We start from the raw sequence: 25410 nt of genomic DNA, 5'->3' as shown, positions 1-25410 counted from the left end.
GCCGAGACTTTTCCGCCGTTTTTGTCGTAAAAGTTTCAAGTTCCGCTCCGCGATTAAGTTGAAATGCAATTTTCCCGTCCGAGCTTCGTAACCCTCGCCCTCTACTTCGCTCTCCTACCCCCTCCCCACACCCTCTTCATCCCGCCCCTTCTCTCACGCTCCAACCCGCGCAGGTGTTTCTGCTTCTTATTTCTTGCTGGCCCCCGTGTCCTCATCTTTCTGCGAAACTCCGATTCGTGTTCGAAGAAAGGAGGAAATAAAGAAGGCGAGAACTTTTGTTGCGACCCGTAATCCACGCCTATGCGACGCTTATTATTCTTTTATTTGAGGGAACGAGGGCACGAGGGGAGATCGCGGCTGCAAGTAGATGAGGACAATCAGGCCTCGCGGTCGCGTCGAATGAAAAAGTTGCGTCACCGTTGCAGGAAAAGAGGAGCACGGCGAAAATTGCGTGGCTCGCTCGTGAATATACAGGGTGACTCGTCCTGGACCTTGCAATTCAATATTTACGAACCCTTTATTGCTAACGCTGATTTATGGAAATTATACATTTCTATACACAGGGTGTCTCAAAAATGTAGTTCCTTGAAACAGGTGATTCCTGAGGTCGTTTCAAGAAACTTTTTCCTTTGCGTAAATGCTCTTCGCGGCTTCGTTAAGGAGTTATAAGCGAAAAACACGGGCCAATCAGAGAGCGGCTACTTCGAGTGACTCGCGACTCGGCCAATGCCAACGCCCTGCTCAGCGGGATCTGTGCTGTAATTGGTCCGTGTTTTTCGTTAATAACTCCTGAACGAAGCCTCTGAGAATATTTCCGCAAAGGGAAAAAGTTACTTGAAATGACCTCAGGAATCATCTCTTTAAGTACAACATTTTTGGGACACCCTGTACATGCTCTTATTCGTCCACGCATCCTCGAAGAATCGCGACGAATAATCCGGAATAAAAATAACAGAGAGTAAGGAAGTGCGCCGGTTTAAAGAAGAAGAATCTAGTCCCGAAGATGAGAAGACAAAACCGCCTCGAAAGACCAGGGACAAGGGTGAAAATGAGAATTTATGGTCGAGGCATTAATACGGACAGTCGGTGTTGTCCGGGGCCGGGAAATGTAATAGAGACGTAAGAATCTCGCCGTAGAAAGGAAAGAAGAAAGGAAAAGAAAAAGAGAGAGAGAAAAGAACGGTACCGGGTCGAAGAATGGTCGTGGAGATTCTTTTTTTTTTTTTTATTCAACGCAGTCACCCGAAATAAAATAATGAGCGGGCATAGAAGAGAAAATGAAAGCTGGAAAGAGCGATGCGTTCCATTGTAGAATGGCACGCCACGGGACGTATTATATTTTCTTATTACCTAAGATAACAGTCTAGTCGACGGTGTAGCCGCGCGCGCGTTGTATCGCGGGCACGTGAATGCCGGGGTCACGGCTAAATACTTGCTAAAGAGGTTTTGAGATTCCCCTGGAGGTTAGTCAGACGTGAAACTGGTAAATAATATAATGTGCAGACAGAAAGCGGAGAGAGAAATGGGATGGGAGAGGGAGACCGGACCCTCGCGTAATTATTTACGCCTGTTCCCGTTGCAAACAATGAATATTCAGCATGCTGCGGCTGGGTTGGGGAAGGTTTCGATACGTAGCGTTAATGAGAGCACGTAGACTGGTTTCAGCTTGGAAAAAAAAATGAACGAACCGGCGAGACGTCGAATTGTACGAGTCCGTTCCGACTGACAAATAGTAGCTTGCACACGGTTCGTTGGAACAAAGCCGAACCATGGTTTGTAAACAACGCGGAACAAAATTTTGCGAGCGATTGGAGCCGGCGTGGAAATAGTCGTATTAAAGTTCTCGCTAGTTGCACAAAACCTCAATGAATTTCTCATTTGTCCTTATCCAAAGGGACAGGGTAAACTTGACTAATTAACATGAGACCCTAACCTATACATATGTAAAATGTATTTTCTCCAGTGTTCTATTCAACAAAGAACTTCCTCGTGTCGTGGAATGGAGTCTAACTGTATGCTAATGTGCCATTAGACGCAGCTAAGTGGTATTGGCTGATCAATTGTCTGCGAGGAGCATACGGGAGGTAAATACAGGTCTGTCAAGGTGCAGAACGCGTTTCGGGAATATACAGTCAGTCACGAAGACTTACAGTTAGATGCGTCTAAATTTTGAATCATGATTTTACAGACAGAGTTAATTTTCACGAATACCGATGGTGTGTAGCTGAGTGTGTTCAACTGCCAACACAAAACTGATTTAACGAAGCCGAAGAAAATAGAGGCTTCGAGCTTTGAAATACAAATTTATTATTGTACCATCTTTTAGAAGAATCGGAAAAACTGCATGTAACCCCTTGATGCAACGTTTCCTGGAACAATAGAACAAATTCCGTTAATCGCATCATTTTTCCTGCGTACAGTAGCGACGAACGAATTGCTGCGGCCTCGGCGCAATAAACTTTGCATTGTCCGAAAACGTTTGTCGCCGATCGAAAGAGCCGCTGCGCGCCGTTTCATTCACGCGGACAAGTTAGGGGAGCGCTGGCTTGGCTGGCGCGCGAGATCGAGCGAATTTTAGTTACGCGCGGCGAAAGGGTTAATAGCGATCGAATTTATACCGGTGATAAAAGAGGAGAGTCGATAGGCATCGATTCGAGCGGATCGTTGGCCGATTCGTTCATTCTGGGAGGATTGCGGATAGCCGTTGCTTATTAGCCGCACCTGACTAACATCTGTAACAGTTGCAGCCATTTTTCCACGGCGATCATCCAATGCGTTTCCGCTGGTGGATCGGAACAAGCCTCGCTTGGACGATCGAACGAGCAGTGGTCGTGGTCCAAGTGGAAATTCAATATATCGAGTGCCTCGATTCTGTTCGATCCTCCGCCCTCGTCTAACCCCACCTGGCAACCCTTCCCCTTCGTCCTGGGTGCTTTTACCCTTTTTCCACCGCCGTCCACTTCTATCGGGATGAGTGCCCTATGTACGTTGTGTGTACAGTATCTACGCAATGGCATTGTGCAGAAGTCACGCTTCGCTTTATTGAAAAGCCGCCTTCTCTATCGCGAATGGGCCGCGCCACAACGGAAATTGCAGGTGAATTCTTTGTGAACAGTTGCCCGCCGGTAGGACTTTTGAGGGACACGTGAAAGGATAAATGAATGGACTTCCAGGCGTGTACGTTGATTGAAACAGGCGTGCGTTGTTGGACGTATTCATCGGGAACCGAGCAGCGAAAAAGTCGGCCGCGGCTACCAAGGAAATTCGGTTGCGGTGATATTCCGAATCCGATGGTGTATCTGTACCGCGCGACTCGATTGACGGGAGAGGGAACCGTTTGCCGATGAAGGTTGCGAAACGAAGCAATTAACCGGAGATTGCGAGATACCCTCGCTCCTTTGTTGTTTGCATGTGTAATTCCGCGAAACGAGTCGAGCTCCGGATGCTTACCGCGCAAGCACACGGAAACATTTGGTCAATCGATACGCGCAAATAATACGGATCTGAGTATACAGAATTAGACACACCGTTCTCAATGTAGTGTATGTGGGAGGTACTCATTTAATTATAAAATTAGAATTGAGCTAGTGAAAATAAAAAATAAATTTCCATTGGTCCGTGCACGAAGAATGAAAAGTGTACGTGAGAATTGAATTCGAAATTGATGCGTGAAAATATATATATACCGCGGGTGGAAAGTATTTAATTACGATGGGAAAACTGGTCGATATTAATTGCGAAATGGCAGTTTAAAGGAGATAGAAAATAATTGCGGATAGTGGTGGACCATATACTAAGTGGAAAGTTGAAAGCAAATTTAAATAAAAGATAAAAGCAACCCATTTAGACGTGCCGGCTGCCTTTACCGGGGATCGTAGATAAAAAGCACAATGTGTTTCCCCGTTCAAGTTCATTTTACATGCAAAACACTTTTTAATTAATCCGCTAAATATGCAGTGCACAGCCATAGCTGGTGTTTCAGGTGGTTTTGACCTCCCTTTATTGGGAGTACTTAGTGGAAATAGAATTTCAGTTAAAGTTAGCTTTTTTCAGCAGATCAAACAACGTATATTCCGTGGCGGAAGGCGAATGGTCGGTGATACCAAAGCGTTTCATTCAATCTAATGGAAGAATTTTTAGAATTTTCACGTTTTCCTCCGCAAACTGGCTATCAAAGCGACAGAACGTACATATTAAAACAAGCAGCATAAAAATTTCTTTAAATCTTTATAGAAAATGAATAATTACAGCGAACAAACAGTTAATATCATTTTAGCCAGTTCACCTAGTACAAGATGCATAAACTAATTTTCAGTGATTTGAACAACGAATTAATTCGAAAGTTTTTCGAGCTAACAATACATAATGTAAACCTCGACCGACGGAACGCGTTTCTCGAAAGTTATAACGCTCGTGCACATTGTTAAAAAGAAAATAATTCATCCATTTTATAATGAGAGTCACCGCGGAATTTTATAGTTGCAATAGTTAATTCACAATGTGAAACTAGGTTGCCTCGTCATTAAATTCCAAGTAAAATTTATCTCTTGTTTAATGGCCTGCATTCAGTTTTTCAAATAATCTAGTTAACGAACTCGCATCGTTCAACGCCCTTTGTTACATATAACATGCCGCCATTGAAATAGAATCTTAGACGGAAATTCAAACACACATTCCGTGTATGGTAAATGCACGTCCATACTCCGATAATACTATTTGGTGTATTCAGTATGACCAACTGTTTGAATTTCGTCAAATGTTCGCGGGAATACATAGAGCATAGGATATAACGTAAAATCAATACAATACGAAGATCCTTTTGAAATTGAGAACAGTTTCACGATAAAGCACACATAGCTGCGAAGTTTCCGTTACCAATAAAATTCCGTCAGCAAAATAGTTGTTCGGACATTCTTCTCTAAAAATATTGACACCGATCTTGTAACTGTCAACGGATTTAAGTATTATTAAATATTAAATAAATAAGAGAGACGTTGATGTTTCCTTCAATTATTTTATTTATTATCGAAGCTTGCAATTTATCGACAGAAATATTTGCTCAATACATATAGAACTCCGAATCTTGCAAACAATGATTTTTTGCTGACTAATCATTTAATCCAAATGGAACATTCTGAGCATTTTTTTCAAATTGTTATGTAAAGAAACATTATTAATCTCCTTTCATAGACTTCCAGTAAACAAACGAAATAATTACCGACAAAATACAAAGATTTCCTCGCGAAATACATCCGCGCGAAATTTGTGCAACGAACTGATAGGATTTACCGAAAAGCAAATGCACCTGGATTGTTTGTATTCAAATGATTATTCTTGTCCGGCACCGCGGTGATAAAAGTGTCTCGATCACTATCCGAGATCACGGATGCCGAACATCTGCCGCATTATTATCAAGGACAACAGCCGATTCTAACATTCGTAAATATTTGCCAGCACAAAGCGCAAATATTCGAGTGGGTGTGTCCGCCGGCGGTTGGGCGGGCGCGACTCGCATCGGAATTTTGTCAAATTTCAATAATCCGACGATAATTCGACGGCAATATCAGCGCAACGAAGTCACGCGATTAATTACCATTCGAACCTGCAAATTATATACCCGTGGCCCGGCAATTGCCACGATCGTCCTTTCATTAACCGAACATCCGAATGCTATGGGATGCAAATGCGCTGGCGAATAACAGAATAGAAAAGTGTTAATTATCCCCAGTCGAGAAATCGATATCGAATGTCAAAATTGTAGAGGGTCCGTATAATTGGAAGAAATGGACGCGATGGATAAATTGCGCGGCCGCACAGTCGAGTATTTGCCTCGAAAAGTTGGCCAAAATACGATTTTTCAAAGATGAACAATTTTGGTTGTCTGCGTTTTATTCTTTTTATTTATGTACTCGCGTAGCGTTATTATGAATTGACAGTAAAGACTTTTTTTGGTATTCATTTTTCTCTGCTCTTTAATTCTTTCTTTACTTTACGAAATTTTTACTCTCTGTTCATTATTTATCATTTCTCTGTAAAAGGATAGACTCGTTTTTCCAGGATTGCCAGGGTGCGGGATGCGCCTTCTCATTTCTCGATAATGCGAAGATGGGGTTTTTCAATAATCAAAAGCGCTAGAGAGAGAGGGAGAGAGAGATAAAAGATTAATCTAGGCCGCGATCGCCCTCAAACATCCTATTTTTATGTTTACGAGGAATTATTTGCATTATTCACAGCACTACAAAACGTATTTTTAAATTTTCAATATAGGCCCACATAAAAAAGTTGTAAAATGCAACTCCTAGTATTTTTTCTACAATTCCGATCAATTGCAATTTTTGAAAAAATTTCTTCTCACATCCTGTAGTAAACTAATTGCTCCAGCTTCCCAAAAAAGTTCAAATCGTATAGTATAATATTAAAAAGGTTATCGTCTTTTTTAGAGCGTCCGAATATTAATTCGTTTCACTGTAGCTATTTTCATAAAGCTGCGACAGTTACATGCTGCCGAATAATTTAAATTACGCCTAGATTGATCTTTTATCTAGCGCTTTGGACTACTGAAAAACCTCATCGCATGAATTATCTAGAAATGAGAAGGCGCAGCCTGGAAAAACCCCCTTAAACCTAGTCACATAACATTTGGAAATCATTATAATGTTCAAAACTGTAGAAAATTCTAGCGGAGTTCCGGTCAATCTCCACAGTATTATGTATATGGCGGACCGGAAGTGTTTTCGCATTTTTCATCGGAACATTTCCCCACTGTTTTATAGGCTTCTTGCCGCGTGCACGATATAATAAATATTTAACGAACGCGGGTCGCGCGGCTGGCAAATGTTAACGAATATTGTATGTATGATAACGAATATCATACATTTTCTGGATTAGCTTATGAAAAATTTTGGCTGCCGCGGCGTGGCGCCAGGAAGACGTCGATGACAGTGAATGACAAATTGAAACTGCTGCCTGGAAGAGCGTGTTTTCGGATGCGGACGTTTATCCTTTTCGGTCGGTTGCTCCCGTGTCCATTCGTTATCGTGAACGTATACAGTTCTTTTATTTTTTAATGTATCTCATATGCAGGGAACACATAAACGTTTCTTCCATATTAAACGTTGGATAGCATCGTTCGCAGGCACTCGGTAAATTACAACAGCGAGCGTTAAATGCACGCACCGACAATACCGTGTTCTGCCTTCGTTAACGTCACGAAATTCCAACAGTATTTACATACATACGTACACATTAATGCTATTACGCTTCACCAGTAAACAATGTCTTCCGACAGGTAAAAGAACAGTCTAATGGAACGTATTAAATACGGGCTGATCGCTAACTGGTTACACCACGCGTCTCTTTGACAAATAGTGTAGTCAAACATTCAATGTATTGTTTATCTGGCCAGTTGCTCTCGGATTGATAGCTCTACTTCATGTGTGACACATTCGGAAAAAGCAAGTTGGATTTATGATGGAGAAAATCCAATTTCAATATTGCATCAATATATTATGAAGAAAACAGATTTCACGTTTTTAATATTTTCGACCACTCTAATATTGCACGAACTGTACTTGTAATTTCGAATATGTGGAATAGCGTGGTTTATCGCTCCGGCCATCCATCGAATTACAACGCGGAAAACATAAATCCCTTCAAAATGATCGACACTCTGTGCGTATTCATGAATATTCAGTAAATTAAGGGATCGTGGGTTACATTTAAATTGTCTTTTAATACACATCGTTAAAAAAAAAACACGTTTACATTTGATAAAGCCATAAATCGTACGCGAATGAAACCGTCAACGCGAGCTCGCGTCAAAATATGAGAAAAAAGAGTATCACGTTCCACGGATCGGTTTCACGATTCAGCGGTAGAAAACAGAAGAGTTATTCCGAACCGTGTTACTTGATCGTGTTATCGCGATGTTACTTTAAAAACGCTGGTAAAACGAAGACGGAAAAATAAAGCCGGGCCGCCACAATGGAAATAAATCCTGGGGAAAATGTCCGGGGCGACGGAGTGCGACTAATCGTTTGATCGTTTCACCCCTGATTAACTAGATTGATTTTCTGATTTATTTCGCGCGGTCGCTACTTGGTCGCACGATGTAAAAATTCAACGACAAACCCGGGACTGGGTACAGCGTGTCCGTGTTCAGGTTTGCGAAACGGGTCAAGAGGGGTCGAAATTCGCTCTTAATTAGCCGACATGTTCGGTTGCGCCGCGTGCACCGGTTAGACAGAGTTTACGGGTCTTTGTTCGGCTTAAACAATCAAACGAACCCATTTGTTTGCCGCTGATTATTTTCGAGGCGGCGCGGAAGTGCATTTAACAACGCTTTTACGGTCGACCGACGCGCGTTGATTACTGCCCCCATTTAAATCAACGTCTCTCACACTTACGACGCGACAGAATGTTCGTCGATACTAGCGCCGCCGACACGTCAATGACACTACGAACGTCTGACGCTGTTAACTTCCCGTGAACATGCACCGTTCCGTGCCGGAATCTCCTGTTGCGGTGCACAATTCCAAAACCAGATAAGCAATGACAACTTTTATCGGACTACTATTTCGTCGCCTCGAACGCAGCCTATTGTCTTTAACACTTTACCTACCGGTAGCCTATTAATAGGCTTTCCAATAATTGTACTGCACGAAATAGAAGCTTAAAAACCTTCTTTTACACAATAATCCCGAAGGAAATGATTGGATTTTGATATTGAGGGTGGGTTGTTCGTTTATGATTAAAATTGCTGTTGCTATTGAAGGATTCTTCTAAAACATCCTCAGCCATAAACCATAGACCTTCAAAAATTATGGAATAATCACTGGTAGGTAATGTGTTAACTATTTCGGGTCCAAAGTGCTCCGCACCCTTTCATTTCGAAACTTGTTATGACATTCGAAAATTGTCCATAAATATTTAAAAGAATGGTATAATAATAAATTTGGACTCATTTTAAAGCTCTAATCATCTGCAACCATCTCTCTTTATTATACTGATGATAAATGAACCAATAAATAAATGGTAGAATATTCGTTACCAGCGTCACATATTTATCATCGCTGAAATCTCGCGTTTCATGTAAATAAAATGAAATTAATTCTACGCGTGCTGTTATTTAAAATCATACAGCGTGGAGTAATGCTCCGGAAATTAGTAATTCTTCCCCGTAACGTATTTTTAATATTTGTATGTAATAAAAAAAAACATGAGAGCGAGTGAGTTATTTTAAATAAAATGGAAACTCGTGAGATATTGCAATACCGTTATATTAACTTGAAGGGGTTCGTGTAACCAGATAAAATTCACATTTCGGTTTTAAAATCGTTCAAAATTATTTCAAATTTATAATAGTCCCGCGTTACATAGACTCGCGCTAGATGGTCTCGCAAAACGGCGCGATTTACAGACTCATGCTCAACATTTTCTGCTAATCCCACAGGATTATTGCATAACAGTTTACAACTTTGAGGTCTCACATCACCAACATTTTAGAAGCTTTATTTAATCCTGACTTGGTAACGCGATCACTCAAGAAAATTTTTTTAAATTCTCAGAAAAGAAAATGAATTTTAAACAATTCTTTTAATACAGTTTGATAGACACAATAATACCACGCAAGATCGTTTCAACTCTTGTTTAACATCACTTCTCGAGATATTTCAGGAAAAAGAAAATACTGAAATTTTTTCAAGGGCTGATTTCACCCCTTCAATGCGACAAGTAGCACGGGAAAATACGATAGTATTATACATAACTTACTGTAGTTGTGTGCGCAAAGTTTCTCCGAATCGTCGCATAATTACGTATGCAATACAATCGCGGCGAGGGTGCTTGAATCTACACGGGCACCAGCAAGTAGCCATCCAGCGGGGTTAGCATACACAGGCACTTCGGCAAAGTATCTAGAAATAGGGAAACTCACCGAGCGAGAATAGTTTCGCTTTTTTTTTCTCGTTCCAGTTACCTGCCGCACAATTCCTGCGGTCCCATAAATCTCTCGTTCCGCGTCGACTATACAACGCTCGGTGTAATCGTCCATTTCGTACTAGACTCTCGTCGAACGACGGTTCCTCTATTCGTTCTCTCGTGAAAGTATATATCGACTGTACTGTGCAGCGCTAGTCTCCTCATTCCTTTCGGGGGTTTTCATTCGGCCCGTGAAATATACGATCGAACCCGTGCCTTTTTTCCCCTTTCACTGTCAGGTCACCAGTCGCCGTGTGTCGGAGATAAAGCTGTTTACACGTCTCGACGTATTTCATTTTCTTGTCCAGCGATTTTTGACAAATAAAGGACACTGTGTTATTAACCAGTTAACTGCGTTCGACGTGTATATACACGTGAATCCAAATCTCTATTGCGGTGCGGTTGAAGTGTATACTCGTTGTGTAAAATAAAAAATTGCCATTGGCTATGAAAACTCGAAATTTCAATAAATTGTAATAAGAATATGCTATGTATTTTTATGGCGGCGTTCCACGTATCGCCAGTGTGATCTGCGAAGTGCCACTTTGTGTGGTATGTACCTTGCTTTGAAAAATACCACACTGAAATCGATTGAATTTCTTAGAATCATTTTTTTTCTTTAATTTTTCTTGTTTATGAATTTTACTATTTTTTGACAATTTTTAAGTTCTTAATAACAGTAACCTTTTCAAGAATGAATTGTTAATTTTCTATCGAACAAAAATGTAATCCTACCTCGTTTTAATAGGACCATTTGCCCTCCGTTCGACGTTTAAACTCGTCATTGCTTGATTTTAATTCCGCACTCTTCTCTCTGTGGGGAATTTTTAAAACTAAATTCCACAGTTAAGAGGCTAACTAGCTTCTTTTACTCTGAGGTCTGTAAAATAATATGTGGATCCAAGGCATGAAGATCCACAGGATTTAATACTGGAAAACCAAACTGCGAATAATCGACTTATTTTCTGGAACTTGGGAAATATGCGGAACTGGACACGAGGGACACGAACCCATGATCTTGAGATTCGTCGACTGGGCAGTCACACTTTGAATACTCTCACCGAGTCCTCTGACTTTTCCTAGTCTCTTACGATTGTTCGGGATCTACGACCGATCCCATCCCACTATCGTCTATTCTACCACCCTCGAATGTCATTCGCAGGTTCTTCATATCTGCACAATCAGCACTGCGTCTTTCCAAGGAACATCTTCACCGAGCCCTTGCTAGCAGTGTTCTTTAGCATGTGCTTCAATCTGGTCTTGTACGTGACAGCGTGTACTTGTCGTTTATTTTTCCTCTGTTATGAATCGTTAATTCTGATTAATCTCGAAAGTTACTTCTTGACGCTTGACGTACGGAGCCTGAATGATTTAGCAATTCTGTTCGTCTAAATATCAGGTCATTTCGTAAGTTCGTTCATTTTCATTTCAAAAGCATATGTAGTCATTGATTACAGAAATGCCGTTTTGTAATGATCATAATATCATTAAAACACCATACTTACTCGCGGCATGTCATACACATGCAAGTGCATAAATTTTCCAGTTGAGTTAACCGAAGAAACGTTATGTTCCACTGAAATTAATAACGTTCACTTGTGTTGTGTAACGAGTGCAAAATACAAAGACCCATTAATTATCGCAATTTTGTGCATGCATATTTTATGCGGAATTGGTTCCCCGTTAAATTGTCCGTTACAAATTGATTCATGCAAATATTATATTGAAATATGGTTAACGACCAACGAACCAATAATTAAGGATTTATTTGGTACAAAGTCTGTTAAATATTTGAAAAAGACGATTATTCCGCCAAATTGCACCACGCGATATTAGATTATTTAAATGTTCAATTCTTTGATTGATGTTTGAAAAAGGATAAACACATGCAACACACGATTCATTTACCGACTGATTTACTGACTGTAGAAAATGTTGAAAAACTGTCTTACGAACAGAGAAGCATATTAAAATATAACAAATCGGTGACAACGATGTGTCTGACATTTATTTATAAAAAGAATTTGAATAAATATTAAAACTGACAAAACTTGTTATGGTGACACAGCTTTCGTAGATTTATATCAGTTACATACATGTGAAAGGCTGAAAATCATGAAAAACTATAATGTCCACCATTTTTATTCGTTTGCAGCTCCACCATTTTTTGTCATAGCAATATTGCAATATACAAAACATATTTTTCAAATTGTCATTACAGGCTCGGGTAAAAACGTTGTAAAAATCGACTGTGACTATTTGCTTTGCGGATCCAGCCGAATGCAAATCTCGTTATTACTGATATATATGATGTGCAACTGTCAATTGCTTCAATATTTCATTATACATATAATATTGGGTTGGCAAGAAAGTAATTTCGGTATTCCATGGTGAAATAAAACCGAATTTCTTTATTCAAGAATATGAACTTTAATGAATAAAATATTTTCTTATTTATTCTTTTTGTCAAAAGATCATCGAACTAAAGGGAAAATATCATATTCATTCAGGTTCATTGCTTGAATAACAAAATTAGGCTCTATTTCACATTAAAATACCGAAATTACTTTCTTACCAACCCAATATTTGGCCCACCAAAAAGCTATTCGTACTTTGGGGGAATTAAAATAATTGCGTGAGACACTGTATAAACTGCCGCTCCTCAAAAGCTGTACAACACGAGCCCGCAAACCCTTCTAAAAATGCTCTGCGTGTAGGTATTTGTGACATCAGCCTTGACCAGACCACAGTGTTAAAGAACCTCAGCTCCGTAGGGAGCAGACGGACAAGCCGGAGAGGCAGCTCAAACATCAGGGTACACAACGTAGACCTGTCCTGTTGTCCCTGAAAACGTTTCGTCAAAAATTTAATCTGCTTCCCGGCTGAGAGGCCAGGGTCCGCGTAGAACACCGGGACTACATTAATTAGACCCACAATTACGGTAATGGGGGGAGTTCGTGCGTCGCAATTATCGTAGCGCCGCGAAGGCAGTTAATTAAGAGAAATTCAATTAAGCTCTTTCGGCGCTCGTCGCGCTAGGCGGTCGCAAAGGGAAGCTCTGGAATCGTGGCGGCACGCACCCGGCCGATTTCGAAACCGGCGAACTTCGTTTTCCTTAGTTTTATGCTGACTTTGCGCCCCCCTCACCTTCTTCCAGGTGAGCAAAGCCAAAAATCCTGACATAGCCAAGAATTGTTTGATCATTGTTCATATTTTCAGTGTGTAAAGATAAATTTAATTATAGAACTCGCCCTGTGAAGGAAATATCAATTTAAAAATTAATTTTAGTGTTTTCTCCTAATGTGTGCAGAACGAGCGAATTAAACACTGATTTAAGGATCGGTTCAATCCACACCCGAGTATGTAGAATATTTTTGTGGTACTAGGGATATTCAAATTTAAAATTTTTTCAAAATCATCGTCCTAGTTCCCCTTTAGCAAATTCGCTATTTTCACCTCCTTAACACGAATATCAGCAACTAAAAAAAATATACGTGTCAAATATTTTTCAGCAAACTATACCCTGGGTAAATTTCATTAAAATCGGCGTGTTACACTTGGGTAATGTCCCTTTTTAGTGAGGAATAAGGTATTTCGGGAAAGTTTCTACAGACTGAGTAATTGTAACACTATAAAATTTAAATAACTGTGGGTGACTGTTATGAGACAGCGTGAAATTTTCCGGCCTCGAGCAAGAGTCCTGTCGATTTGTCCAGGAGCGTGCCTTCCGGATGGCGGTTCGGAACAGCGCTGTTCACGCAATTGGAACTGTTTGCTCGCGAGCCACGTACAACAGCGAGTCGCGTCGCGCTATAATTCGCGGCAACTATGTAAGGCCGGAAGGAAGGAAGGAAGGAAGGAAGGATTGTAGATCGTGTGCGGCTTTCGGGACGTAAAATCGATATGTTACGCGGAGTTATGGGATTGGCCGGCGCCAGACGCCGCGCCGCCTGAAGCACTCGTTCTCTCTCTCCATAGCCGAACGTTTAATTATCGAAGGATTTAACTCTAAGACATTCATTCGGCCGGTCGATATAAACGACGACGTGATGCGGGTTTTGAGTGAGGTAACTAGCTTTAAAAGTGCAAGGTTGCGCGCCGTTGCCGCGTTCTCTGTCCGCCTTGAATTCGATCTGTTCACCTCCCGATAAATCGGCCGATTTATCGCCGGAACAAACTTCCAACAGGTATATTTCTGTGCTTTCAATTATATCCGTAGGGAATCGATGGCGAGGTGGCAAGAAGCACACCGTGGAAAAACGTACCGCCGAAATTGAGCAATAAAGACGGATAAAATGTTCGGTTTCCCTCCGCGCCGGTTCCCGCGGGCTCCACGTGTAAAAACAATGTTCCCGGTCGATAACGCGCGGGGGCGGAGGAGTTGAAACGTCAGCTTGCCAGATATTGCCCGGCGATGGAATCGAGGAGAGCCGCAAATGGCTTGTTAATATCGTCGAGTGACGCGGAGTAAACAGTCGGCAGCGCGCGAGATGGGCGTATCTTCTTCGGTCACGCGATTCCAGGGGGTGGCGAATTAAACGCCGCAATGGAATACTAATTTCGCCCATGCGTATCCCGTAATTTCCGAAATTAGCCCGGTGTGTCTCGCCCGCGACCTCCTATTTACCCCCGCGCTACTGCTCGCGAAAGCTTACTTACAAGGTGTGTAAATAAATAAAATAATGAGACTGATTTTTTTCAAGTTTTTTATTCGAATAGAATTACAATTCAATATTGTCTCCCTCAAAACAGGGACTTATACCGGTATTTTTTGGTTATTTATAATATTATATACAGGGTGTCCCAAAATTTCTGCACATCCCGGAAATGGTCTCAGGAACCTCCCATTTCCGGGATGTGCAGGAATTTTGGGACACCCTGTATTTACCGGTAATAATTTCGGTTTTTCCAATGCATAGGATACATTAACTGCTTCATAAAAATCACGGTCAAAAACAATTTTTATGTGAATTACTAGAAATTAGAGTGAAATAGAGATTTATTTCCTTTCTTAACACAGACCGGTGATTATTGCATAATTTTTAAAAGTCTATGGTTCATGGCTAAACACTTTTTAATAGAACCTTCAACAGTGACACTAATTTTCATTGTGAACTAACAAGTCACCCTCAATAACGTCATCTAGTAGTTTCATAATTAAGATTGCAATGTAAAATAAAATTTCTATGCTTTCTTTTGGTACAGTAGAATTATTAAAAATCCTATCGATAGGCTTTCGGTAGGTAAAGTGTTAATATGTCCAACAGGTTGAAAACAATGTAACAGTATCTTCAAATTTTTATAATATATTTACTGTTTGAAATTACGCCTAGTAATTTTTCCCATAAATGCATAACGATTCGCTGTCTACTCATTACTTAATTTACACACCTCGACTATGCTTTCTCTCTCTCTCTTTCGCAACCCTCTACCTTCCTCCAACCACCTCACACCACCGTGCACACGGTTACCAGCGACACTTTTTCACACCGGTGAACCCGGTAATTTCTATCCTGGCTGGAAATTGCACAAGGCATGCCGAGCCCCGCGCACACGTTTCTCCATGCACGCGGAAACTATCGGACACGACGACACCGCGTGAAATTCATTAACGCGTAGCCGGGACCGCGTTTGATTCGGCCGGGGACCGTGTCGTCGAAATTGTTGCGGTGCCCATTTCAAAATTGATAGTCCTCCACCCTGCCTCGCGCGCCCGCGCGCTGACAACGGTTCAGTGAAGTCCCTTGTTAAATTCGCACCGATCAGTGCTCGATTGACTAGTATCATTTCTTCGATTCATATGCGCATGTGTTCTGAACGACGGAAGAGGATTGGCCACGTCATGCTAGATCGGAGATCGCGGTCTTCAGAGTAGGAGGTAAAGTAGGCGGATCTACTTTTTTCTTGCAATTATATTTAACAGTGTTACAATTAATATTAGTCTAGGCTAGGTGTTCCCAACCTTCTTGCTACATCGACCCCTTTTAAAAGAATGATTTTCTTCATCCCCTTACATTTTTCTCTGTAATATACAGCATACATCATACTAATAACACTGTCCAACAGCTAGAAAACGTTTCGATTTTCACTGTACGATTCTTATACAGTTTTTTGCATTATTTTCGAATCTGCCCTTAATTTTTGCCCTAACCGCACAGTTTTCGAGACTTTGAAAGAAAGGCATATTTTTCAACTTTAAACAAATATTCTGATGTTATTATAAAAGATTTTAAATTGTTCTTTACAGCAAAAGATTCTGTAGACTTTTATATATTAATACATTATGAATGTATAAACATGTTTATACCCAAATTTCTCAAAAACTGTGCGTCTAGAAAAATTAAGCTCAGATTCGGAATCAGCGCAAGAAATTCTATAAGAATCGCATAGAGAAAATCCAAACGTCAAAAGAAAGTTGAAATTTATTGGACAGTGTAATCGCGCATAAAAATCTTAATGCTGAGCACATTTCGTGGTCCACCCTGCATATCAAACTATTGGGTTGGCAAATAAGTTCGTTCGGTTTTTGTGATTTATACCAATGTAAAACACCGAACGAACTTATTTTCCAAACCAATATTTTATTTTCTTTTTAGTAGTTGAAGTAGTTTGGATCCAGAGTCCAAACAAGACAGTTGTAGAGAATATTGAGGACATTTAACATCTTTTTTATTCACAGGCAATTTAAAAAATGTATTTTCTATTTTCTTATTGATAAATTATTACAATATAAATCTCACACTACCTATCATTTGATAAAAACTTGTAGTCAATGATGATATTTAAATTATGTGGAAGTACGATTGAAGTTATATCAAGAGCGAGTCCGCATGTTATTCAAACAGATTAGCAACGCCGTCAAACATCATTAACTATGATCTACAGATAACGTTAATCCATGAAGTCAACTAATTAACCGGAACGTCCTTTTTATACGGCTCTAACTCTGGTAACGACTGCGTTAAAAGCTAAGCGAAATTACACTTGCTGACTGTGCCGCAGCGATAAGTGACGACAGGTGCCGATAATAGGCCAATATTCTTAAAGTATTAAGCAAAGTCCAGAGTGGAAACTGATGTTCGATAAATTGAAAACACATCCCGGTAGTTCCAAGTAATTTGCGACGAGCTTTTTACGTACTATCGATAGCCTGGTTAAAGTAATTAGAAGCAACTTTGTGTAACAGACGCTACGGATTGCTTTCAATATATTAAAACTGACACGTTTAATAAATGTTTCAAAGTGTCTTGCAATCAATACTCAAGTATTCCGTAGAAAAATTCGTTGGACACTTCAACAGTATCTTTTTTAACCATACACACATTATTAAATAGAGTAAAATGTATTATTAAATAAGACAGCACGAATATTTTTTGTTAAAGTTCCGTCATTTCTTGAATTCTCAAAAATTCGAACTGCTACTTTTTTACTTGGAACAATATTCTGAATTCGAATAGTGCATGCCAACTCCGAATTTGTTTTTTGAATTCGACAAACGTTTTCGTTGCCAAAATTCCTATAGATTTCCAATTTTCCAATAATTATACATTTATTCACATCGGAAAATGCGAGCTATACGCGGTACAGTGGTATTCGAAATGGTAGAGAATTTTTGGTATTGGCATAAAGCTTAAACGTTTTATATTTCTGCTAATCCTCGGCGAGCGTCATTCTCTTTTCGATTAATAATCCGGCTGCGCATTCCGTCAAATTGCTCGAACGAAAAGAGACAGTCGAAAGCGCAGAAGTAAATCACGTGGACGGCGAGAACGTCGAAAAAAACTGTGATCCACGGATTATCGATCGGCACTTGTTGATCGGAAAATACGCCGGCGACTGGGAAGATTGATGGACGAGAATTAATGGATCTTCGGGACGAAGTCGAAACAGACATTCCACAAATTTTGCAGCCGACGCGCAAGATATCGGACAAATAAAGCAGGGGTGGGGAGTGATAAAAGAAAAACGATTATAGAGAACACGAGTTTCCCTTCGAGCTATCTGCCCACGTAGACTCCAGCTCATAAGTCTTAGGACACCTCTGCGTTTTGGTAAAACTTTCGTATTTCAAATAGATTATGAACCTTTAACTCTTCTGTATTAACTACATAATATAAATATAATGATAATGATCCAAAACACCTGTTTTGTGCAGATGTTTATGCAATTTCCAATTTTCATCGACAAATTTTAAGAAAGTGGAGTGAAATGAAATCCTACTTTTAATGGGAACAGCCTTTGTAGATCCAGAACAAACGAAAATTGTACAAAATTGTATCCAATTTTATATTCTAGCCTTTTTCGAACATTTGCATAGGCCATAAATGCATAAAGATCCGCAGTCTAGTAATAATTCATTAAAAATTATGAAATGGCCACTCCAATCACCAGATTTGAACCCGATAGACAGGTACGAAACTTCTGTCGTACTTCGAAAACACATTTATGGAATGTTTTGGAACAAGAATGGAATAATATAACAACAGAAACTATGAAAAATTTGATCACGCGGATGTCAAGAATAGTGATTTTCTTATTTCTTGATAAGATTTTAAATATATGAGTGCCGCATCCTTTCCCTGACATGTAAACCTTTGAATAAGGAAAAATTTGTTCGTATCCTTCAACGATTATTTCATTTTTACACAGTTGAATACAAATATGATCATTACATTGCGGATGTTCATGCAATTTTCAATTTTTGTAGGTAAATTTTAAGAGAAAATCGAATTAAATAAAATCTTATTTTCAGTGGTAGCAGCCCTTGTAGATCCGGAATAAATAAAAATCGTACCAAATTCTATCGAATTTTACATTCCAACATTTGTCGAAAATTTTCAGATGCCATAAATGCATAAAGATCCGCAGTATCACTGTCCTAATCACCTGATAACTGTCCTAACACTTATGAGCAGGAGTGTAGATGGAAGTTCATCTATAAAGAAGAGCACGAGCACGATGAAGAGAGAGGAAGAAAAGTTACTCGCGAGCAACGCGGTTGCTATCCGATCTAGAAAATCCCGATGATGCGAACGAAGGGGATCCTGCAGTACTTTGCCAGGCATACGAACGGATTTCCAAAGCGAGTTCGTGGGCGGTGGTGCGCGCATAGCTAGAGAACAGAGGACCTGGCAAGAGTGTCTGGCAATTCCGTGAAGGCTACGAGAGTATAGAGGCACAGCATCGGGACTCAGAAACGCCGGTTATTTGAGTTCCAATTTGCGTTTAATAATTGCATTCGATTAATATTCATTGGAATGCAAAGCGGTCCTGTAAAACGGTAAATTCAGCTTCGGCGTGTGGTCGACGCGTTCCCATCCATACAGGGTGTCCTTTCCGAACCAGCCCGCTCTCAAACATCTAACTATCGATCACGCTGCAAGATGTCGCAGGCGACAATTCAATGGTTTTCAAGCACACCCTCGATATATGTGACAAATTCATCCCCTTGAGGAACCCAGAGACTCGATTGTCATTTGTGATTTCTTATAAAAGAGTAGCTTACAGCTAAAACATATTAATTTGAGAGGCACGTTCATTCAGATATCGCGTGGAGTACTGTTATACTGAGATTGAAAGTGGTATAGAACTTTTTTATAGGTTCTATTGAAAACACGGACCATAGAGCTTTTTTTTAAAAAAAAAAAGTTTCCATTGTTTAAATCGCAATGGGAACAGACAAAGCAAGTTCCTGATAGCAAAAGTTTTCGTTTGAATAGAGCTCATAAAAAATAAAAATTTCGCCGCAAGAGGAACAGGCATTTTGTGTTCGTCAATATTAATAAAGTTCGCAATCGTGTTGTTTAAATTCGATATTATTTTTTTTTTTTTGTTTAATTTTGTTAAATTATTATTATTTGTGAAATCTTTTTTTTATGAGCACCGCCCGACACATTAAAAAACAGAAATCTATCTAACAAAAGGCTTCCCCTCCGTGGAACAACTACCTCCATCAAATTATACGCCCCACGAAACGGTTCACTTTTTGTTTGCGACACTTCAGGAGGTCGTCAGCGGTTTCGTAGGTATTCGGGCGGACTGATTTAAATGAGACACCCGTGTGCACCTATATTTACATAGGATTTCACGGTGGAAGCCGCGCTTTTTACCGCCCACCTCCTGCAATCATGGTACGAGAACGGGTAATACATCCTATTCCTTTCCGCTTCCGCCACTTTTTACGAGGAGACTAATGGGTTTCGACCATCGGGATACTCCACGTGATTTATTCATGGGGATGCATCGACGAGTTTCCTCCGAAGACGCCGCCCGGCGTACAGCTACCTGGGATTACCCTGATTCACCTTTTCTCCCAGAAAATTGAAACGAGTTTCTCCGTTATGGTTTCGATTGGTTCTTGGACGAGATCGTTGTATCAGCGTTCGATTAATACAGTCACGTCATCCATCATATTCTCCATGCCAGGGTTTACTTTCCGGGATATAAATGTTTGCTCTCCACAGCTTCCTTTGGTACAAAAAAGCTTTTAGCCCGACAAGACACATAGCTCTGTCAACATTATGGTCCTCCGTATAACGTTGATGGACAAGCAGGGAGAACGATTCAATCGGTTGTTCTGTGACTAGTTACTGTCGGTTTATTATTATTTGATGTAATCGGACGTCTGTGAACACATTACTGTTTGTTCAAGGAAATTGGTTGCTGCGATCTACCTGTTAACAGGAAGCTCGCTCCGAGCTCAACTAAGTTCCTTATGTGCGTCAGAACATTCTTCAACATGTTGATTGCCGAATAATTTGCCTCGATAAGTCCCACAAAGTCGAGGTAATTGTAATTAGTAAATTATTTCTTGAACTATTTCTTAAATATGTTGCTATCTAACCAATTACTAAACATTTAAGTATTTGATGAGGTATTATATCAATTTCCTATCCATAAAATGAAGAAAATGTTTAATTTCCTAATTGCAATAGAAAAAAAGAAGAAATATTTAATTTTCTAGTTAAAATGGAAAAAAGAAGAAATGTTTAATTTTCTGGTTAAAATAGAAAAAAAAGAAGAAATGTTTAATTTTCTAGTTAAAATGGAAAAAAAGAAGAAATGTTTAATTTTCTAGTTAAAACAGCTCCGACTACGAAAGGTTAATAGAGTCCATTAATAATCGAATCGCAGTACAAAGAAAGTTCGATTCAAGCAACTTTATTATGAATGAAATTAATTTTTAAAGATACACCACAGAAGAATTGCGTCACACCCTCGTATGTCATGAAGCTTATTTTTTTTAATTGTTTGTCTTGTTAGATGGAAATAGATCAATTATATTTGCGCTTTTAATTGGGCGTTCTTTAACAGTGGCTGTTAAGCTCGTATTTCGTTTCGTTGCGAGGTAAAATGTTTTTGTTGTTACATAAAAACAGTTTAATTGTATTTATGTTTTTAATTGGTGTCAGCATGCCCACGCATGATAGCTTCGTTATTTAATTGCATCAATTGGTTGACAGTGTCGAATCTGCACACACTTGCCAAATTTAAAATGTTTAAATGTTTAAGGTTTGTGGACTGAAAAATAAAGATGCTGAGACTGAATACTTTTCACTACAAAACATGTAGGAGCACTGCGGGAGCGTTGTAATTATTATTATAGCAAACTTTATTCATTTTAATGTACACTACAAGAAACTATAGGAAACATTTAATTTAGAAAAATTAATTAACGTCCATCATGTTCAAAACGTCAATTTTATGCGAAGCAAATGTGATTGCATTGATTAAAAGAACAATAGAACTGAGCACAAACAACACGACAGTTACGACACAAACAGCACAGCGAAACTTTTCATCACTAATGTCTTGCGGAGCAGTGGCCTCAGCTCAGCTGAGCCAGTGCACCGATCTCCGGAACACAGAGGCAAATGTGAAAACATATTTACGACATCTGCATCGTATTCTACGGAACGACAATACAGAATCGGTGCAGTTCCGCGGATATGTGGAAGGGTTCACGGTAACGCATAAAAACTCCCCCGAGCGAAGACAACTTGATCCGGAGTGATCCCCGGGGGCAAAAACAATTCAGAATCAGTGAACCAGTCGTTGAACATTACAGACTCGCGACCTCGATGCGTGTAAAGAAACCTCTCATCCATCAACACGTTCCTGCGACGATTTCTCTTGAAACCTAAAATCCTGCCGCGACTCATTGACTCCGAAACGGCAGGGAAGGGTAAAAATGTGTCACACGAGCCGAGGCGAACAAACGTCACCACGGATTACATTCCCAACATCGATGTCACGTATCACTACCGCGTAACAGATGATCGGTACATTGGAAAAGTGTTAAACCGTCTACCTTTTTCGATCAGGTTGGCCAGGAACCACTGACGAGTATCACGCGACTCCTCAGGGGGTAAAGGAAGAAGAGACTTAGGGGGTCAGCGGACTCCGTGGCTCCGAGGATCCTGTGTAACCTCTTCGAGTAGCAAACGGTTCGAATAAAAATCACCCAAAACGAACGACTATTCCCGTGTCACAGTATAATTCACTGGTTATGCGAGCGAATCGCGTCGATTCGTGAAGGCGGTATCCATGTATTCGCGGTTAACGAAACGAACACGATATTTCCGGTATCACGTCGGGATCCGGAGAACGCGGCGCCTCGACGCGGTACTATGCCAAACGGGAGCGGAAGGCAAACTGGACCGAGCCGCGGAGTCTGGCTTTGGCAGCTGCGTGTTCGGTCTGGTGCCGCTTTCGCCGGCAACGAGGACGGCTACGACGACGCCGACGCCGACGCTGACGCCGACGCCGCTCGTAGCAACGATGTCGCGACATAGAAACCGCCGCGCCTGCCGTAGCGCCCTCATCTCCTCCGATTCTGCACCAATATTCCCTCACGAGCTGATCCTCTATTTCTCTCGTTTCACACCGCCTCGTTCTCCCTCTCCATCTTGATCGTTCCTTTCCCTCTTTCAGCCCTGTGCACACCGGCGCAACGTTCCCGTTCGCTATTTCATTCGCGCTGCAGCCTTTACGAGACCGTTCATCTCTGTTCCTCCTCTCGCCGACTCCCCACTACCATATCGATCCTACGGGAAAGGCCCTCTGGTGCGTTCCATTTGCTTCGGCCGAGCGGAGGCTGCGAATCGCTCTCGTGCAGCTTGACTATTTGTCGGTGAAAAGAGTCGACCTGTCGGCGTCCGATGCTCCTTTCAATGGCCCACGCCGCTCCCCAGTGACCGCCGAGATGTTTCCCTACAGATCGGACGCTGAATTTTAATCGGCCGTCGATTCTGATACACTTCGAACCCCTAAACCTAACCCAGAGCTAGCTCCTGAACTCCTGAATCCCAGAATCCCTACGCTCCCGTACCCCTGAACACCTAAACCCCTGTGACCCAAAACCCCCGAACCTCTACACCCCTGAATACGTAACCCTGTGAATCCCTAAAAATCTAAATCTCTAAATACCCGAACCCATAAATCCCTGAATCCTTACACTCCCGTACCCCTAAAACCCTAAAAACCTAAACATCTGTACTCCTAAACCGCGGAACCTCTACACACCTGAGTCCCTAACCCTCTGGATCCCTAAAAACCTAAATCTCTAAACCCCTGAATCTCTAAATCGCTGAACCCCTAAACCCCTGAACCTCAACAACCCTGAATTCCGAACCCTTTGAATCCCTAAAAACCTAAATCTCTAAACCTCTGAACCTCTAAACCCCTGAATCTCTAAACTGCTGAACTTCTAACTCCTGAATCCTAATCTCCAATCTTCTGGACCCCTAAAATCTCGAATTCTTATAGCCCTGAACACCTAAACTCCTATACCCCTCATCACCAAAAATCCCCTAACCCCTCGAATCCCTAACCACCGAACCCCCAAACCCCTGAACCCCTGTTTTTATCATTTTTAGGCCGCGATGTTCTCCTTTGTAGGTTTTGTTGCACGCCGGATCGTTTTGTCTCAACGACGAAGACGACGACGACGACGCGACGCGACGTGCGCTTCGATATCGGGAGTATCGGAGCGTCCTCCAGGGGCTTGATAACGGGAAGAACAACAGCTTGGACAGTGTCTTCTCTGCTCCGGGCTTCTTCGGGGTCCGCTCGTCACGTTCCCGCGATAAGAAACGGAACGATCGCGATCGTTGCGGATTGTATTGAAAGAGCCCGGAGAGAAAACAGCGAGGAAACGTCCGCTCGAAAATTGCTGTCAAGGGGGAGTTGGGGTGGCAAGAAACGGTGAGATTACATTAATTCCGGAGACGATCCTTGGTTCTTGGCTCCCCGTTGGCCGCGAAACCGCTCCGTGGGATCGACGGCTGAATCTTAATCGAAGTTCGCCAGGGTCTGCGTTCTTATGACGACTCGAACGGTCGTTTTCTTGCGATCGTCGCGCGGGATATTGTCCCTCGCGAGAGGCGAGGGTGTCGGGAAGTTTTACTTTCGAAGACGGTGAGGACCTTGCGAGAATTTGCAAATAAAGTTGCTACGAACTCGATACACGTATTTGCTTTCACCTAGGTATTCATATGGTTCGCGCGACTCGTTCAGGTTCTGGGAAACAGGGGGCTATAGGAGACAAAGTTTTTTCGAGGAAGAAGCGATTCAAAGAAAAATCTTTGGCGGAGATCACATGGGAGATCAAGAGTTATCTGAGCCGATTACACGTTCGCTTAACTACGCGATTATTTTTGCACAATGTAAGAGGTCTGAACGAGATTAAAGGAAGTTACCTTTCTTCGACAATGGTGCTCGTTACTGTTGATACCTGCGAGGAGCGGCACAGCGAAAGGGTTTCCCAGCGAAAATTTGAGTGCACCGAATGAATCTGTTCTTCCGAGTGCCCGGGAGCGAAAATAGACGAAAGATTTGAAGCATTCCACTTCCCGTGTGAAAATGAGAAAAATAATCCACGCGGATGAACAGAGGCTGCGAATTGCTTTGGTGCCGGTGCACAAAGCCGAAAGGAGTAGCCGAGGCCGAAACACAATGCACTTTGCGCGCTTCTATTCTCTAGAGTGCCACGCATCATCGCGTCAACGAAAAGGGGAGAAGTTATTTCACAGGAGGAGTAATGTTCGACCGGTTTTAGAAGGACTACAGGCGGCATTAATCCCTCACCTGTGCTCCGCGAAACAATTTCAATTGAAAACGACGCTGTGCTTTTCGCGCGACTGAATCAGATCCACTGTGAATTCAAGAACCAAAGCTTGAAGGATCTGGTAAAATGCTGATGTTCGAGCGATTCCAACAGAAATTTCAGTTGTGCGAAGACAAATTGGGATTTGGATCTGGGTCTGTGATCCGCGAAACAATATTAATCGACAACGACTGAATCGGATCCACTGTGAATTCAAAAACTAAAGTCTGAAGGATCTGGAAAAAGCTGATATTCGAAAAGAAATTTCAGTTGTGCAAAGACAAATTAGAATTAGGATCACTAAGACATGCTGGGAATAATTACAC

At 41.3% G+C, this 25410-nt stretch overlaps 1 protein-coding gene across 3 annotated transcripts in view; it reads right to left on the bottom strand.

Moving 5' to 3' along the window:
• Positions 1-22757, bottom strand: part of Kair1d (Kainate-type ionotropic glutamate receptor subunit 1D) — a 319596-nt gene extending 296839 nt beyond the window's left edge. The window contains exon 1 of one of the 3 annotated variants that reach the window (XM_076424118.1): positions 22289-22757. The gene's annotated coding sequence lies outside the window, so the exon portion shown is untranslated. The remainder of the gene's footprint in view (positions 1-22288) is intronic. The other 2 variants (XM_076424117.1, XM_076424115.1) reach the window with 2 other exon arrangements.
• Between the last annotated feature and the right edge of the window lie 2653 nt (positions 22758-25410).

This window comes from Lasioglossum baleicum, chromosome 5 (assembly GCF_051020765.1).
Source record: "Lasioglossum baleicum chromosome 5, iyLasBale1, whole genome shotgun sequence".
Lineage (NCBI taxonomy): Eukaryota > Metazoa > Arthropoda > Insecta > Hymenoptera > Halictidae > Lasioglossum > Lasioglossum baleicum.
Note: the sequence above shows the minus strand (reverse complement) of the source record. Positions and strands in the feature narration are given on the sequence as shown.